General features: G+C 34.6%; 1 pseudogene; it reads right to left on the bottom strand.

Annotated features, from left to right (window-relative positions):
* Nucleotides 1-11,718: 11,718 nt before the first annotated feature.
* Nucleotides 11,719-17,157, bottom strand: LOC129503725 (ATP synthase subunit beta, mitochondrial-like; annotated as a pseudogene).
* Between the last annotated feature and the right edge of the window lie 1,211 nt (nt 17,158-18,368).

Here is an 18,368-nt window from a genome sequence, read left to right as displayed (position 1 = left end):
TGGATAGGTAGAGCACAGAGGAGTTTTAGGGCAGTAAGAATACTCTGTATGATATTATAAATTTATATATATATATATATATATATATATATATATATATATACACACATTTATCCAAACCCACAGAATATAAAGCACCAAAGGAGAACACTAAGGTAAATGATGGCCTTTGGGTGATTATGATTTGTCAGTGCGGGTTAATCCTTGATAATAAAATATACTGTTCTGAAGAGTGATATTGATAATGGGGCAGGGTATGCATGTTTAGGGGCAGGGGGCATATGGGAAATCTCTGCACCTTCCTCTTAGTTTTATTGTAAACCTGTTATTTACTCTTTTCTAGACAAATAATTTAAGAAAATGGCAAGGCACAAACTAGAATGACTTGGTAAAACGAATGTCCATCAAAGACTCTGTAAGCAGAATATATAAAAGGGCTTTTATAATAACAAGACAAACCCAATAAAAATGTTGGCAAAATATTTAAACATATATCTAAAAAAGTTACATGTACATTAAATGAGCCAAGAAGCAAATATTGTCATTACTGGTCATCACAGAAATTCAAATTGAAACTAATGAGACCTTTTATACACACACATACACACACACAGGATAGTGAAAGTAAAAGAGATGGACAAAATGTGGAGCCATCACATATCTTATACTTTTGTGATGAAGATTCAAAATGGTACATCCACTTTGAAAATGGCATACATTTACCTTATGACAGAACTATTCCAGTTCTAGATATTTAACTAAGAAAAATTAAAACTTATGTCCACTCAAAAATGTGTACACCAATATTTATATTAGAATATTCATAGACCCAATAAAAGCAACCCAGAATCTCCATCAAATAGTGAGTAGATAACCTATACTCTTGTATATCTAAACCATGGTGTTCTCTTGGCAATAAAAAGTAAAATATTAATACAATAAAAAATATGGATGAATCTTGAAAATATTAGGCAAAATAAAAGAAGTTAAAAAGATTATGTACAGTAAATAAAATTCTAAGAAAGTTAAAACTAACATAACGGATCAGTGATTCTTTGGGGCTGGGTTTTTGGAAAGGAGATTAATTTCAAAGGTAGAAAAGAAAACATTTTATGGTATAGGGACTATTTGTAGTGGTGGCTAGAGAGTTACCAAATTCAACAATCTTTACACACACTGGTAAATTTTACTCTATGTAATAATACTTTAATGAACAAAAGAGGTATAAAAGCCTGAAAGATCAATATATTTCACCACATTAACAGAAAGGACATGAAAAATAGCATTACCTGATAGAAAGACTAACCAATTAGTAATGGAAGAGAATTGCAGCTACCACAAAATGAGAGTGAACAAAAATTACAGTGAACATCATATTTAATGGTGAAATATTATCACATAACCTCAGATTGAGAACAAACAAGGACAATCATTATTACCACTTTTAATCATTTTTATTACACTGGAGATAAAAAGTTATGGGAAATAAATGAAAGAATTGGATTAGAAGGAAGAAATAAAACTATTTACAGATTTTATAGCAGAATACATGGGAAATCCAAAATAATGTACAAATTATTAGAATAAATAAGTGATTTACCATGGCCATTGTATACAGGCCACTATACAAAAAGCAATTGCAGATATTCCCTTCTGCCAAGATGAGGCAAACCTATTCCTTTAGCTCCTCCCTCACATCACTTTAAAAAATAAAACAAAAAACAAACAATAATAAAAAAAAATCTGAATATAATACAACTTAGAAAAGCTAAAAAGATACACAAGAAAAGACAAAGAGATTAAGGCTCTTGAAACTGTAGGGATGACACAGATTTGAGTTCCTTTCTCCCTTTTTGTTTACCATATATCCCAGACAGGCTACTGTAGAAGTTTCTAACCTGGAACAGCCGACAAGCAGTAGGGTGGGAAAAAGCCCCAAGAAAAGCTTTTTCCTTTCTAGTCAAAATACCAGGAAAAGGATAACCTGACAATGGAAAACCTTTTTGGCAATACCCACCTTCCTCCAGCATAATGCTGAAGAAAAAAGCAGAACAAAAGAAAAAAATGTTTCCTTCCTGTGATTCCAATGGGGCTGAGCAGAGTTGATCTTTCATTTCAACCACCTGCAGGTGAAAGCATGTAATGATGCTCCTATTTCCGCACTTCATGGAGTTTGCAAGATGGAGCAAGGAGCTAATCTTTCTGTTCCTAAGCAGGCAGTGATTTGATTCTCCCACCTGGTTGAGTCCTTCAGAGAACTAGTCTTACATCTTCTGGCTGGTGGAAATCGCCTGCTGGGTTAGTGTGAGAAGCACTAAGGCAGCAGATAATCTTGCATCCACTGCCCAGTTCCCCTGCTGGGATAGTATTAACAGGGCTGAGTCAGAAGCTGGTTACCTGCCTCTCACTCAGCAGAAGTAGTATGTCTATCCTCTTAACTCTTCTTCCAAAGTACACTTAGATCAGTAGGGAGCTGATCTTCTAATCTCTGTCTGACAAAAGCAGGAGTGCTCCAATTTGCCCATGTGGTAGTGCTAGAGGGGGCAGGTTCCAGTGGTGAGCAGTATCTTCACTTCCACTCAGCAAAAATAAGGCACAGGTAATGGTGAAGGGTGGAGCAGTAAGCCATCCTTTTTCACCCTTTTCCTCAATTGGTGTCAGAAGAGCACAAGTAGGGAGCTGAACTTCTGCCCCTAACTTGCTGTAGGAAGCAGGTGTGAGTAATCTTCCACTTCTCCCCTCCCTGATGCCAATGGAGTCCAGTGGGAAAGTGAAGATAAACATTCATCCAGCCCTAACAATATACAGAGCAGGGAAATTCTTGCCCAAAATAGAAGACTGAATAAGATTTGGAGTCTATAATATTATATAAAATTTAGGATATAATGTAAAATCATTTCTCATATTAAGAACTAGGAAAATCACACCATGAATGAGAAGAGACAATGAATCAATGCCAATACCAAATTGAATCAGATATAGCAATTATCAGGAAAAAAGTATCCATCATAAAACAGCTCTAACAAGTAATTACAAATTATACTGAAACAACTTTGTTTTTCCTTAAAGGGAAAATCTCAGCAAAGAAATAGGAGTTTTATAAAAAATAAATAAATGAGAATTATAAAACTGAAAAATATAATAACCACATTAAGGTACAGGATTTAAAAGGGAATTAGCTTTTTACACTTCATTTGAAGTGGTAAAACTTCAACAGTAGACTACACTGTTATGTATATATATCAGAGTACTTGGAGTACCAATAGGAAACTATGCAAGGCAATATATTCAAGACTACTGTAAAAAATCAAGATAACAACCTAAAAACAAAAGCCCAAGTAATCCATAAAAATTAAGAAAAGCTAATTAGAAAAATGACAGCGTATGAAAAATGAGAAACAGAAAACAACAGCAGACTTAAGCACTAACATAGCAAAAGATACATCTAAGTGGTCTAAATACACCAATTTAAAGAACTAGATTGGAAAAATGGGTAAGAAAATATCAACAATATTCTGTCTACAAAACTCACTTCAAAGTAAACTAGTTAGTGTGAAGGTAAAAGGATAGGAAAATAGAAAACATGCCAACCTTAATAAAAAAGGCAGAGGTGACCTTATTAATACAAAAAGTAGACTTAAAAGAAAATTAAGAGGACCATTACATAAAGATAAAAGATCAATGTACCAGTAAGGTATAATAATCCCAACAACCTAAACACAAAATAACAAACCCTCCAAATACATGAAGCAAAACCATCCATTGCTGGTGCCTGTAGAACTTATAGACAGCAAATCAGCAGGGATATAGAACTCAACACCATCAACCAATAGATCTCAACAAACATGAATATTTTGAATATTCCACCCAATAATAGAATACACATTTTTTTAAGCATCTGTGGAACATATATGACAGACCTTATTCTGGATCATAAAACAAACATCAATAAGTTTGAAAAAAAATATGTAAGGCAGGTGTTCTTGGGTGGCTCAGTTGGTTAGGTGCTGGGATCTTGATTTTGGCTCAGATCATCATCTCAGGGTTATGAGATCAAGCCCTGCAGGAGGCTCTGCACTCAACAGGGAGCCTGCTTCTCTCCTTCTCCCTTTTCCCCTCCCCCCCATTCTCCTGTGTGTCTGTGTGCGCGTGCGTACTCTCTAAAATAAGATAAATGAATAAATCTTAAAAAAATTATATAAGGCAGAATATGTAATATGAGGGGAATGGAGTCAACTAGAAACTGGCAACAAAAAGCAACAGAAATCTCAAAACATTGGAGAATTATACAACAAACTTCGTAAACATGCATGCTCAATGAAGTGACCTCAAAGGAAATTTAAAAACTACAGAGGACTAGAGGAAAATGAAAATACAACATATCAAAAGCAATGGAATGCAGCTAAAGCAGTGCAGAGAGGGATATTCATAGCAATAAACACTTATATTGGAAAATTCTTCAACCATTTAAGTTGGTACCTTAAGAAACTAGACAAATATGAGGAGAAAAACCAGAAGTGGGAGAAAAAAAGAAATAATAAAAAACAGAAACCAATAAGATTGAAAAGAGGAAAATAACTTTAAAAATCCAATAAGATAAAGAGCTGATTCTACTGAAAAAGTAAGAAAATTGATAAAACTCTAGCAATTCTGTCAAATGTAAGCAGAAAGAAGATACAATTACCAACATGAGAATGAATCAGGGGATATTAGTATAGACCTTGCAGCTATTACAAATGAGAAAATACAACAACTTCATTCTTATACATTTGATAACTTAGAATTTGGACACATTCTTAGAAAACTACACTACAAAAACTAGACCAATCCATGAGCATGGAATATTTTTCCATCTCTTTGTGTCTTCCTCAATTTCTTTCAGAAGTGTTCTATAGTTTTTAGGGTATATTTTGAGAACCATTTGAATGGTAAATGGTTCTCCAACCTTTTATTTTCAGGTTGTAGGTGTCCTTCTGTCTAAAATGAGTCGTGAAAATGTCAATGTTACCCAGGGCAATTTACACGTATAATGCAATCCCTATCAAAATACCATGGACTTTCTTCAGAGACTTAGAACAAATTATTTTAAGATTTGTGTGGAATCAGAAAAGACCCCAAACAGCCAGGGGAATTTTAAAAAAAGAAAACCATAGCTGGGGGCATCACAATGCCAGATTTCAGGTTGTACTACAAAGCTGTGTTCATCAAGACAGTGTGGTCCTGGCACAAAAACAGACACATAGATCAATGGAACAGAACAGAGAACCCAGAAGTGGACCCTGAACTTTATGGTCAACTAATATACGATAAAGGAGGAAAGACGATCCACTGGAAGAAAGACAGTCTCTTCAATAAATGGTGCTGGGAAAATTGGACATCCACATGCAGAAGAATGAAACTGGACCACTCTCTTGCACCATACACAAAGATAAATTCAAAATAGATGAAAGATCTAAATGTGAGACAAGATTCCATCAAAATCCCAGAGGAGACCTCAGGCAACACCCTTTTTGAACTTGGCCACAGTAACCGGAGAAGGACAAACAGTGTATGTTCTCATTCATTTGGGGAATATGAATAATAGTGAAAGGGAATATAAGGGAAGGGAGAAGAAATGTGTGAGAAATATCAGAAAGGGAGACAGAACATAAAGACTTCTAACTCTGGGAAATGAACTAGGGGTGGTGGAGGGGGAAGAGGGCGGGGGGTGGGGGTGAATGGGTGACGGGCACTGAGGGGGACACTTGACGGGATGAGCACTGGGTGTTATTCTGTATGTTGGTAAATTGAACACCAATAAAAATTAATTTATAAAAAAAAAAAAAAAAAACTAGACCAAAATGAAATAGATCATCTGAATAGTCCTCCTATAAATGTCAAGAAATTGAATGTTAAAATTGAATACTTAAAAAGTTCTTCAAAAGGAATCTCCAGATACAATATTTTATCTTATAAAATATGGAAATGGAAAATGGAAAATGCTACCATTCAAGGAAGAGTTAGTATCAATTTTAAAATTCACTTTCAGAACAGAGGATTAAGGGATATTTCCCAAATCATTTTATGAGATTAGTATTTCTGATACCAAACTAAACACAGAAAGTACCAAGAAAAAAAATCAAAAAACAAAAAAGAAAAAGAAAACCACTGACTTAGAGGGAAAACAGATATTAATAAATCAAATCCCACTATTTATAGAAAGAATTAAACATGATCGAATGAGACTTAATAGAAGTACATAAAGCTTGATCAGTATTCAAAATTAATCAATACAGTCCATCATATCAACAGGTATACAAGGAAAAGTCATATAAACATAATAACTGATACATAATAAGCACTTGTCAAAATCCAAGACCTACTTGAAATAAGCTTTCAGGAAACTTCCTCAATTTGATATTGATAAAGATCATGTACAAAAAACATTTCACTGGCATTAAACTTAATAAGTAAGACTGAATGTTTTCCCTCTGAGATCAGGAAAAAAGGCCAAAGTATCTCCTCTCATTACTCTTTTTCAATATAATATTGGAGATTCTAGACATTGCATAAGGGAAATAAAAGAAATAAAAAAGCATTCATATTGTAAAGGAATACATAAATCTCTCCCTATTTGTAAATAACATTATTTTATACATAGAAAATCTCAAGGAATATTAAAATGAACAAAGAGGGTTATCTGGATGCTTTGGTTGGTTAAGTGTCTATCTTCGGCTCATGTCATGATTCCTAGAGTCCTGGAATGCAGCCACATATAGGGCTTTGTGCTCAGTGGAGTGGGTGCTTCTTCCTTTGCTCTTCCCCCCTACTTGGGCTCTCTTTTTCTCTCTCTGTCTCTTAAATAAATAAATAAAATCTTTAAAAAAATAAACACAAAAATCTCCTAGAACTAGTAAGTAAGCTCAGCAACTTCACAGGATACAAGATCATTCTTTTGTATATTGAAAATGCACCTGTGGAAAGAAATTTAAATCATAGTATGATTTGCAATCATTCCAAATAAAATAAAATACTTAGATGTACATTTAACATGTACAGGGCTTGAATGTCAAACAATTCAAAATGCTGATGGTATTGAAGAAGCCCTAAAAAAAAAAGAGTGAGGCATAATGTGTTCATGGATTAGAAAACTAAACATAACAAAAAGATCTATCTTCTGAGATTGGTCTATAGGTTTTATATTATTCCTATGAAAATTGCAGGAATGTTTTTAGTACACATAGACTAGTTTGCTCTAAAATTTATTTGGAAAGGAATAGGTTCTAGGCTCTAGAATAAATAAAAATTTTGAAAAAGTGAGGATAGACAGTACATAACATAACTATATTAATCAAGATAGTGTATTAGTAGTGCAACAATAGACATAGAGATGAATAGAACTGTGCAGAGAACCCAGAAGTGCCCGACCAATTTTGACAAAGGTATAAAAGCAAACCAGTGGAGAAAGGACAGGCTTTTTTTTTTTTTTTTTTTAGGACAGGCTTTTTACATATGGTGCGAAAGCAATCAGTATCTAGAGGCAAAAATGAATGAAGGAAGAAAGGAAAAACAAATCTGATCTGAAATCTATACCTTATAGAAATATTGACTCAAAAGAGAATACAGAGTTTTTTTATAAAACTATAAAACTTTCATTTAAAAAGTAGGAATAAATCTTTGGAATGTAAGGCTAAGACAAAGGATGTTTATATCTGAGACTAACGTCTTGCTCTATTAAAAATAATAAAAACCTCATAAAAATTTTAAAAATAAAGCTTTTGCTATGTAAAAGACTCTGCTTATAGAATAATAATAAAAAAGCTACAGACTGATGATTCAATGATTCAGATATTCAAAATATCTGGTAAAAGGTTAGTAATTTAATTACATAAAAAACTCTCAGAACTCAAAAGTTAAAAATGTCTTTCAGTGGGATATTGGCTAAAAATTACAGTACATCCATACCATGCAATGCTACTCAAGCAACATAAATAACAACAACAACAAGAAATTATTGGTAAGTGCATTGACTTGGATGAATCTGCAGGAAATTATGTTAAATGAAATACTAAATAACTGTATGATTCCATTTATATGACGTTCTTAAAATGAAAATGATATTAATATAGAACAGATTATTTGTTTCCAGGAGTAAAAGACAAGAGGAAGAAGGGGAGTAGATTTGTCTGTAAAAGGGTAACACAGGGAGGGATCTTTGTGGTGACATAACTCTTATATGCCTTGATTGTAAAAATGTTAGTATTTTGGTTGCAATATTATGCTACAGTTTTGCAAGGTTTCTGTTGGGGGAGACTGGGTGAAGAGTACATTAGATATTTTTGTATTATGTCTTACAAATGGAATTGATCTACAGTCATTTCAAAATAAAAAAGTTTCAACAACAAATAGAAATTTACATTCTATAATTATGTTACTTATAATACCAATTATATTTAATGCTTAAAATATCATGTAAGACTTGTGTAAATCATCTAACAGTGAAAATAAAACACTATACAGAAAATGTACAAAAACCCAACTAAGTGAGGGTATAAATCACACTTGTGGATTGGAAAACTCTATTTTAAAGAAATCATTTTTTTTTCAAATTTGTCTATTGATTCAATGCAATAGCAAATATATTTTTCAGAGATTTAAGTCAACAGATTCTTTCAGACAATATTTTGGATATCTATCTATATATCAGTTTTCACTAAGGGTGCTGTAAATAAAGCAAGGCCAGTGATTAAGACCTTTCATTCTTGGAGTTAAATTCAACTGAAATTGTCATGTTTTCATCAGAGGCCTTGTATGAAATGTTTTGTATGAACACTATTGACAACTGCCAAAATTAGAGATAACCCAAATGCTTATCAATAGTCAAATGGATACAAATAAACTCTTTCAAACACATATCATGCAACTACATGAATTAATTTCATAAGTGCAATGTTGAACAAAAAAATCCAGAGCCCAAAATTGCATATTATATATAACATATATAATATATATAATATATATGTTATATATATATACATATATATATATATGTATATATATATAAAGTTCAAAAAGAGCCAAAATTCATCTATATTACTAGAACTCAGAATTGAGGGGTGCTTAATGATGTCAAAAGAACAGGAGGGGGTTTCTGGACTTATGATAATGATTTGGTTTTTATTCTGAATGTGTTTATATTTAGTTGATGTGATCTACTTGGGAAAATGTATCAAATTGTACTCACGTGATGGGTGCACTTATGGATATATGCTATCACTTTAACAAAAACAGTTTCAGTATAAAAGCTTCATGATTATGTAATTCAATAATTGAAATCATTATCAAATAGGTATCACTGGGTAAATGAATAACTGAACTTCTTAATATTATATAACTCATCAAGTTATTTACACATGTATGTATACAGACTTCATTTTATAATAAAAATTGCACTGTGTTTGGATAAGCTGTGTTCCCCAAATCTATAGGACCATTGGTAAGTTAAACTTGAAAATTGTGTTTCTTCTTTTTCTTTCTTTCTCTCTCTCTCTCTCTTTTTGCTTTTAAGTAGGCTCTACACCCTGGTGGAGCCCAACACAGGGCTTGAACTCATGACCTTGAGATCAAGATATGAGCTGAGATCAAGAGTCAGATGCTTACCCAAGTGAACCCCCCAGGTGCCTTTTGTTTCTTATTTTAAAAGAACATAATTAGATTGACATCTCTAAAGTTCTCATCCCTCAAAAAGTCTGTTTGCAAGGCATATGATGTTTCTATAAGCTGTTTGCAAAATATTTAAAATGCAACATCTTTTCAGTTTATAATCTAAAATTTTGAATACATCAGAGAAACCTGAAATCGTCTTGTATTTAAATGTATTTTATTGCATAACATGTTACTTTCTTTGCAGATTTGATTTAAAGGAAATGTTTATGTTCCTCAGGATAAAAGAACCATGAACTGCATATTAGCCAACTTAATGTGATAGTTTTAGTTCTAGTTCTGGCATAAAGCAGCTTTGTAACCTTGAAAAGTCATATATATATTTTTTTTTTTGGTCTCAGATTCCTAATTCTTTGAATGAATAATACATACCCTTCCACTCAAATGGCTCATGTATGGATTAAATAAGATAACATAAATTAAAATCTATAAAGCAACCTACAAGTGTGAATGTAGTTACTATTGTTACCCTTATTACTGTAGGATTTCATATCAACCTTTGTTTTTCTTGATTTTAAAGGAGAGAATGTGGAATGATCGTATGTATAGATATACACAAACACACCCTTAATTAGGCAGTTGGAAAGAAAATGTAGTACAATTTGTTTTCCTTTTTCTACTACTGAAGCTCTGCTTTGCTCATTACCCTTCCATTACTTTCCCTTCATTTTCCTCCCATGGGGCAAATGAAGATAAGCTCCTGTTGATAGTTCATGAATTTCAATTTATATACCCAGGGGCAGGGCATTTTTGAGGGAATGTTCCCAATGCTGGAACTTCTTGCCACTTGTGCCTTCAGAGATCCCATGTTTAAACCCTCAGGCCAATATGTAAATCTGTTTTTGTTCCTCTAAACAGAAGACTTGTGGGTATTTCAAAACAGATATGCATTAAATAAGTATTTATTCAATGTTACAGATGTTAGAAGTGAGAGACTTTCCCTGGGACTAATAAAGTAAATGAGACAGCAGGGACCGAGGCTGCATTTCCAAGTGCCTGGCCCTGAACAAGTGTCCACCAGGCAAAGCATAATGGAAAGGACTATCTCATTGTCAAAAGAACATGAGCATGTGCCTAGGAAGAGTCATTGAAGTACAATCCCAAAATGCTTAGCGCTGTTTTCTCAGTGTTGGGATTTCAATTGGCATTTACTTTCTTCTTCCTATGTTTACACAGTTACCATGATTTCACAACTAGTATGTAATTTCTATATAAATTTTATATAAAGACTATATAAAGAAACTATTTTATGGTAAAAAAAATAATGCTATTTCAGTACAACCCAATATCCTTACAATAAATAGCTTTATTGATTTATAAAAACTAGTAGGCACACTGTTTAAAGAATAACTGAAGTGAGAAATTATTACACGGGCTCTACATAGTCTCCAGCTTATAAAACACTGTATAGGCATACCTTGTAGATATTGCAGATTTTGTTTCAGACAATCATAATAAAGTGAATATTGAAATAAAGTAAATACCAGAATAAGGCAAATCACATTATTTTTTGGTTTCCCAATGCTTAAAAATTTATGTTTACACTATACTGTAGTCTATTGTATATAATACCATTATGTCTAGATAGATAGATGATAGATAGATAGATAGATAGATAGATAGATAGATAGATGATAGATAGATGATAGATACTAATAGATTTATTACTAAAACGTGGTAGCCATCATCTGAGCTTTTAGCAAATCATAATCTTTTTGCTGGTAGAGAGTCTTGCCTTGATGTTGATGGCTGATGACTGATTGGGGTGATGGCTGGTGAAAGCTTGGGGTGGTGTGCCAATTTCTGAAAATAAGACAATAAAGTTGGCAGCATCAATTCACTTTTTTTTGGAGGGGTGTACATTTTATTGGAAATACTTCAATACTCTTCAGACAGAACACAATGTCTTCAGCTGAGGCTCTCATGTGGCCTACAGAACAAACTGAGATTTTTTGATTCAGGGCAAAGAGAGGGACAGCATAGAAAATCAGTGCTTAGTTTGCCAAAAGGACCCTCTCACCAATGCTCTTCAGCCAGCTTATCAGCTTTTATCATAGTTTCTCTAATGGGTCCCACCATAGAGAAGGCCTGTTCTGGGAGGTGGTCATATTCACCTGCCAAAATCTGCTGGAATCCTTTGAAGGTCTCCTTCATAGGTACCAGCTTCCCCATATGATCTGTGAAAACCCTAGCAAACCAGAATGGCTGACACAAGAAACTCTGTATTTTCTGTGCATGGGACACAGTCAACTGGTCTTGCTCAGAAAGTTCATCCATACCCAGGACGGCAATGATGTCCTGGAACAATGTGTAGTCCTGTAGGATCTATTGGACTCTGATGGGCAACATCATAATATTCATTTCCAAAACATTGGTATCCATGATTTGAGACGTCAAATTCAGAGGATCCAAAACTAGATAGATGACCAACTGAGCGATAGCATGGGACAGCACAGTGGTAGCACTTAAATGGGCAAAGGTAGTAGCCGAGGAGGGTCAGCCAAGTCATCAGCAGGCACATAGATAGCCTGTACAGAGGTAACAGATCCCTTTTTAGTGGTGGTGATTCTTTCCTACATTGTACCCATGTCAGTGGCCAGGGCATAGCCCACAGCAGAAGAAATTCTGCACAGTAAAGCAGACACCGCAAAGCCAGCCTGGGTGAAGCAAAAGGTATTATCAACAAATGACAGTATATTGTGACCCTCTTGGTCTCTGAAGTATTCAGCAATAGTCAGTCCATTTAGAGCTACGCAGGCATGAGCCCTAGATGGTTCATTCATTTGACCATACACCAGTGCTACCTTGGGGGAAGCATCTTTTAAGTTGATAACACCAGATTCAATTACTTCATACTATGTCATTGCCTTCACAGTTCCTCTTCACAACACCAACAAATACAGAGTGACCACCAGAGGCTTTGATGACATTGTTGATTAGCTCCATGATCAATACTGTCTTGCCAATTCCAGCACCACCAAGGAGCTCAGTTTTGTCACCCTTGACACAGGGAGCCAGCACAACCTTGATACCAGTGACCAGAATTTCCCGCTCCACACTCATCTCTATGAACTCAGGAGCCTCAGCATGAATAGGTCTAAACTGTTGGTTTTGATGGGCGCTCCCTCATTAGCAGGTTTTCCAATGACATTCATGATTCTGTTCAAGGTCTCAGAACCAAGGGGAATTTTGACTGGTGTACCAGAATCCAGGACTTTCTGGCCTCTAACTAAGCCTTCAGTATCATCCATAGCAAGAGTCCTCACTGTGCTCTCACCCAAATGCTGGGCCATCCAAAACCAGTCTGGTCTCTGCCTTACTCTTCCAGTGGATTTAGGTTGGGTGGTAATTGTTCATCAAACTGGACACCCACCACTGCACTGATGACTGCCACTACATCCCCAGTGGCAGCCCCTACCTTTAGAGAAGGAGATGCTTGGGCGGTATAGTCTCTGGCAGGTGGGAGTGCTGCTGGAGTGGCCCATAGTAAGACCCAGACTTCGGGTAGCAGTGCTGAAGGGCTGAGTCCCCACAAGGCCCTGGAGGCCAGAGTAGCAACTACACAAACTACAAAACTCAAGATGGCAGAACCTTAGTGTAAACTCTAACTTGCCATTTAGTTTCTCTGTAGCACGTGATGCTGTGATAGCATTTTACCCCCAGTAGACCTTCTTTCAAAATTGGAGTCAATTTTTTCAAACCCCACCCCTGCTTTATCAACTAATAAGAATTAGAAAAAAAATTGTTATTTCAACAATATTCACTGCATCTTCACCAAGAATAGTTGCCATCTCAAGCAACCACTTTCTTTGTTCATCCTTAAGAAGTAACTTCTTACACGTGAAAATTTTATCATGACCTTGTAACAGTCTGGTAACGTCTTCAGGCTCCCTCTCTAATTCTAGTTCTCTTGCTGTATCCACCACAGTGGACTTATTTCCTCCATGGAAGTCTTGAACCCCTCAGAGTCTTCCAGGAGAGTTCGAATCAACTTCTTCCAAACTCCTATTAATGGTGATATCTGGCCACTTTCCATGAATCTTAAGTGTTTTTAATGGCATCTAAAATGGTAGGTCCTTTCCAAAAGGTTTTCAATGTACTTTATCCAGATCCATCAGAGGAATCACAGCTAATGTCAGCTATAATCTTATGAAATGTATTTCTTCCTTTTTTAAGGTGTTATTTATTTATTCATGAGAGATACGGAGAGAGGCAGAGACACAGGCAGAAGGAGAAGCAGGCTCCCTGTGAGGAGTTCAATGTGGGACATGATGCCTGGACCAGAATCACACCCTGAGCCAAAGGCAGATGCTCAACCAATGAGCCATCCCGGTGCCCCGAAATGTATTTCTTAAATAGTAAGGCTAGAAAGTTCCTCTTTGATCCATGCACTACAAAATGGATGTTATGTTAGTAGGCATGAAAACAGCATTAATCTCATTGTACATGTCCATTAGAACTCTTGGGTGACCATGTACATTGTCATTGAGTAGTAATATTTTGAAATAAATCCTTTCTGTTTTTAGCAGTAGGTTTCTACAGTGGGCTTAAATTACTCAGTAAACGGGGACACCTGGGTGGCTCAGCGATTGAGTGTTGGTCTGCCCTTGGCTCAGGTGGTAATCCCAGAGTCCCAGGATCGAGTCCCATGTCAGGCTCCCTGCATGGAGCCTGCTTCTTCCTCTGCCTATGTCTCTGCCTCTTTCTCTGTGTCTCTCATGAATAAATAAATAAAATCTTTAAAAAAGTTATTCAGTAAACCATGTTGTAAATAGATGTGTTGTCATTTAGCCTTCTTGTTCCATTTCTAGAGCATAGACAGAATAGATTTAGCGTAATTCTTAGGTCCTAGAATTTTCAGAATAATAAATGACCATTGGCTGCAACCTAAGTCACGACCTACATTAGCCCCTGATGGGAGAGCCAGCTAGTCCCTTGAATCTTTGAAGCCAGGCACTGACTTCTCCTCTCCAGCTATGGAAGTCCTAGATGGCATCTTTTTCCATATAAGCCTCTCTCATCTACACTGAAAAATCTATTGTTTAGTGCAATGATTTTCATTTATTTTCTTCAGGTAGATTTTCTGGATTATTTGCTGCAGCTTCTACATCAGTACTTACTGTTTCATCTTATACTTTTATGTTATGGAGATGGCTTATTTCATTAAGCCCCATGAACCATCCTCTGCTACTTTCATACTTCTCTTCTTTTGATTTTTCACCTTTCTCAGACTTCACAGAATTGAAGAGAATTAGGGTTTTGCTCTGGACCAGGCTTTGGCTTAAGGGAATGTTATGGTCAGTTTGATCTTTTATCCAAACCACTCAAGTTTTCTCCATATCAGCAATCAAGTTGTTTTGCTTTCCTATCATTTATGTGTTCACTAAAGTAACACTTTCAAATTCCTTCAATAACTTTTCCTTTGTTTTTAAAACTTGGCTAATTCTTTAATATAAGACACATCGCTTTCGGCCTATCTTAGCTTTCAACATGACTTTCTTACTAAGATTAATTATTTCTAGCTTTTAATTTCAAGCGAGACATGCAACTAACTCCTCCTTATATTTGAACACTTAGAGACCATTATAGGGCTATTTGGCTTAACTTCAATATTATTGTGTTTCAGGAAATGAGAGCCTTGAGGAAAGAGAGAGAGACAGAGAAACAGCCAGTCAGTGGAGCAGTCAAAACACAGAGAACATTTAGTGATTAAGTTCACTGCCTTATTTGGGAACAGTTTTTGACTACTGAAAACAATTATGATAGAAACATCATAGATGTCTGATAGCAGTTCAGTCACATCTTCAGATTCCATCTCTGATTACAAACTACCATAACAATACATTAATAATTTAAAAGTTTGAAATATTGTGAAGATTACCAAAGTGTGACACAAAAACATCAAGTGAGCAAATATTGTGGAAAAAATGGTGCTGATAGACTTGGTTGCCACAGGGTTGCCACAAATCTTCTATTTATAAAAAATGCAATATCTGTGAAACACAACAAAGCAATGGAAAATAAAATGAGGTATATGTTTTCAGGAGCACACAGAACATATATGAAATTTTCTAATGTTCTAAGGCACAGTGGGAGGCTCAAAAAAATGACTGTGAAACAATATCACAGAGGTGACATTCTATGATCCTAATGTGACAGCAAAATAATTATATCTAAACTCTTGTCATTTGGAAACTTCAAAACATATTTTTAAATAACTAATGGGTAACAGAAATTGTAATTGAATAAATTAAGCATTAGAATTGAAAGAAAGTGAAAGCTTTTTATGCATTAACACAGAGAAGACCAAACAAAGTTTGACTTTGAGGGACAGTTATACCATCAGTAGACATTACATATCAAAATACATATATGTAGACATATTTGCAGACCACCTGGCCCTCAGACACATATGTCCCTGGAGGAAATAGCTCTGCACAGATACAGGATGGCTACGGGCAAGCCTGGGTGGGAGGCTGGGACCCGGGGTCATGGGCTCCTGGAAAAAAGAAAAAAAAATATATGTTTTTTTTCTTTTGTCATATATATATATATAATATACATGTGTGTATATATATATATATATATATACACACACACACAAAAGAAAAAAATATATTTTTTCCATATATATATATATAATTATGGTATGTATGTATATATATATAAAGTATGACAAGCATTTTGATTACAAAATCAGAAAAAGTAAAATAAAAAAATTTAAAAATGATTGATTTAAGAAAAGTGAGAATTAGAACTTATAAAATAAAAAAACATAAAGACCAAAGAATTGTCAAGAACATACTCTAAAAATTTAAGAAGAATAATAAAATAGTAAATAATTTTGAATAAGGATGGAAGAAAGTATAGGTAAGTAACAATGGAACTGAAAGGAAAAGTATAGCTATGTTTAGAATGGAAAAAAATCATAAAAATACTCATATCCATAGTAGTATAAAGCTAATCAAACATTTATTAGAAAAAATATATCTTAAAATATTTTTTGAAACTTAAATAAAATTGACTTCTAAATATTAAAGAAATCAAACTGGCAATTAAAAGTCTAGCCACAAAAATATAGTTGTTTTTCAGATGAATTTTTATCAAACTCAGGATCATACCAAAAAGTAGTATATTTTATGAATACAGATGTATGTTACAAAGTATAAAGACATGAATGTCATTAATACAGTTACTTGTAATTATCTTTGTAAGTAAATAAGCATGAAGAGATGGAGAAGAAAACTTCGTGTATAATTGCCTAAAAAAAGTAAATGGACATTTCAAAAAATAAGAAAATGTTAATGTATCTTTAATCTTTGTGTTGGGTCAGAAAGGATTCTGAATAAATTTCCCCAAAAATGTGCCACTTAGGCACATGAAATATTTTGAGCGGAAAACAATCAAGACCCATCAAACTCAAGAAAAAATTTTACCTCTCCCTAAAGCACCTAAAATAATTCAGATAGGGGCCTGGCGCAGAAAGAGAGCTACTACCAACAGATAACTTTTTTATCTGAATGAACTGTCTGTATGGCAGGATAAACTTCCAATTACCATCTCCTCTTCTTTTTTTTGTCCTATAACTCACTCTCCTTGCCTTTGAGACCCCACAGCTCAATCCCATTCCTCAGCTCAAGATGCCATATAAGCTTCAATTGCCCAGCTTGTTCTTGGTGTTTCATACTCTAAGGGGCCCCCATATATACGCAATTATTTTTTTCTTCAGCTAATCTATTTTATGTTAATGTGATTATTAATAGACCAGTCAAAGAACTTAGAAAGTTAGAAGGGAATTCATTTCCTCCTCAACAAGTGCATAAGTATATATTTTGTTTTTCTGTAATTTGTATGTTTCAAATTTTATTTAAAAGATAAATATGAAAAATAGAGTGTGGATAGGAGTATATAAGCATAAACCGATGAAGTGCTTACAAAAAATGTTAAGCAAGGTAAGGAAGTAGTAGTGTCATAGATTGAAAAAAACAATTTTCCCCCCTTATATGGTTGATGAACAGCTTGAACAAAAATCTATTTTGCTAAGAATTTCATGTCATTAGGAATTCAGGCAAAGGGCAAGGAGAGTTTTTGCTGATCTCTGGTCATTTTTTAGGCATTCCATTTTCCATGAGCTCGACATATATGACCTAATTAATCGTCACTCTGATTCCATGGAGAAGTAATATACCCAATACACAGGGAATAGCTCAATGAAAGGTAAATAATCTGCCTAATTTCAATTTTTAGTAATTGGTGGGAAAGGTTTACTCCAAAATCAGTTTAACTCCAAAATGTATGTCCTTTTCACTATAGCTTAGTAATAACCTGTTGATAATGATAATGATGATGATGATGATGATGATGACGATAGCAGCCACTGTGTTTAGGCGCTGATTCAAATGCTTCAATATGTGATATCTGAATTAGTTCTTAAAAGAACTTCTTATTTTATTATCTCATTTTACACATAAGGAATTTGAGGTTTAGAAAGAGCAAATAAAGTGTCTAGTGTGTCACTGCCAGTGCTCCAGAACCACAAATACAGATTAGTTCAAAGTCAAGGCTTGTGACATTAAATACTAGATTGACTCTCACAAAGTAAGTTAGAATCTGGTAGTAGGTGAGACAGACCCAGTTTTAATTCATCTGCCCCACACAAGACAGCG

The sequence above is a fragment of the Nyctereutes procyonoides genome, unplaced genomic scaffold, assembly GCF_905146905.1.
Source record: "Nyctereutes procyonoides isolate TBG_1078 unplaced genomic scaffold, NYPRO_anot_genome, whole genome shotgun sequence".
In the NCBI taxonomy this organism is placed as follows: domain Eukaryota; kingdom Metazoa; phylum Chordata; class Mammalia; order Carnivora; family Canidae; genus Nyctereutes; species Nyctereutes procyonoides.
The sequence above is the reverse complement of the archived record's forward strand: the minus strand, read 5'-3'. Positions and strand labels throughout refer to the sequence as shown.